Genomic DNA, 1,643 nt, shown 5'->3' with positions numbered 1-1,643 from the left:
GCTCTTCCCTCTTCGCTCGCCGCTACTGAGGGAATCCTGGTTAGTTTCTTTTCCTCCGCTTAGTAATATGCTTAAATTCAGCGGGTCGTCACGTCTGAGCTGAGGTCGCATGCGGAGAGAGGGCGAGGCCTAAGCCACCCACCCACGCGCCCGTGAAGGCGGGGGGGCCGGGGCTGGCTTTCTCGGGCTCCCGAGGATGCGTGCGCGGGACGAAGACGCAGGTGGGGTGACACCGGGACGAGACGAGGCCCTGGTGGCCGCAGGCAGCCCGGGGACCGCAGCAGAACCCCTGCGCGGGAGGGACGCGGGCAGCTCAGAGGGAGCCCTGGGACTCCACCGGCAGCCGCGCCCGACCCCCAACGCTGGGGGGGACGGCGGACCCGGAGCCCGCGGCCGAGCCGCGCGCACCCGGAGCCGAGACCCACACCTTTTTTTCATGCGCCGTCCGTGCCCGGACGCGTCTGCACTTAGGGGGACGAAGGGAGACGTGGTGCTCCCTGCGACGGCCCCAGACGCGTCCCAACCCCGGAAGACCCGGTTCGGGTCGGGGGGTTGGACGTTTGTGATGGCAGCGCAACCCTCAGACAGACGTGGCCCCGGGATGAACCCGGGGCCGCAAAGTGCGTTCGAAGTGTCGATGATCAATGTGTCCTGCAATTCACATTAGTTCTCGCAGCTAGCTGCGTTCTTCATCGACGCACGAGCCGAGTGATCCACCGCTAAGAGTCGTACATTTCTTTCGTTCACCGGAGGCAACCAGAGTCCGTGACCACGATATTGTTTTTTTTTTTTTTTTGTTTTGTTTTCCGTGCCTGCATCTCGCATAGGTTGGCCGGGCGCTCGCGGCGGCCTGGTGGGGGGGCCCCACCCACCGCGCTGAGTCTTTGAACCGCCGCCCCCGTCCGGAGACGGTGGTTCGGGCGATAGGTACCCGGCCTGGTTCGGGGTGGGGACCGGTTTCACGAGGTAGACCCTCATCTTTTTACCGGCCCACCCCCGAGCGGGGCGGCCCCGTCCGTCGATGCCGCAGGGCAGCGGGGCGCAGGCTGGGGCAGTTTTCCGGGGGGCTTGCGAGGGACCGGGCGACGCGGGGTTCGGGGGCCTAGACCCCCGGACACGCGACGACCCCCCCGGCCTCGACCCGCCCGGGCTTACCCCGGCCCGGCCTCGGCCCGCCGGAACGGGGCCGGCACCCGCCGAGAGCATGTCTATGGCAGCAGCGGTTTTGGTGTCGGGTGGGGTTGTGGGAGGCGCCGGGGCAGCCGGGAGTCGCTTGCGCGAAGCCCGGCTCGCCGCCGCACGCCCTTGCCCCTTTCCCCACCCTCCACCGGGGCTCACCGGGGGTGTAGACACGACGCAGGGGAGGCGAGCGTGGGGTAAAAGGCTGGGTGGCCCATACCCGCGGCATGCGCGGCCCCGGTCTGCCGTTAATGATCCTTCCGCAGGTTCACCTACGGAAACCTTGTTATGACTTTTACTTCCTCTAGATAGTCAAGTTCGATCGTCTTCTCAGCGCTCGGCCAGGGCCGTCGCCGACCCCGGCAAGGCCGATCCGAGGACCTCACTAAACCATCCAATCGGTAGTAGCGACGGGCGGTGTGTACAAAGGGCAGGGACTTAATCAACGCGAGCTTATGACCCGC

The 1,643-nt window shown here is 66.6% G+C and overlaps 1 non-coding gene across 1 annotated transcript; it reads right to left on the bottom strand.

Annotated features, from left to right (window-relative positions):
• Nucleotides 1-574: 574 nt before the first annotated feature.
• On the bottom strand, nucleotides 575-728 carry LOC140577973 (5.8S ribosomal RNA). The gene has a single exon (XR_011982105.1). It is a non-coding gene; the product is annotated as a 5.8S ribosomal RNA (ribosomal RNA).
• Nucleotides 729-1,643: the final 915 nt, after the last annotated feature.

This window comes from Paramormyrops kingsleyae, chromosome 12, assembly GCF_048594095.1.
Source record: "Paramormyrops kingsleyae isolate MSU_618 chromosome 12, PKINGS_0.4, whole genome shotgun sequence".
Lineage (NCBI taxonomy): Eukaryota > Metazoa > Chordata > Actinopteri > Osteoglossiformes > Mormyridae > Paramormyrops > Paramormyrops kingsleyae.
Note: the sequence above shows the minus strand (reverse complement) of the source record. Positions and strands in the feature narration are given on the sequence as shown.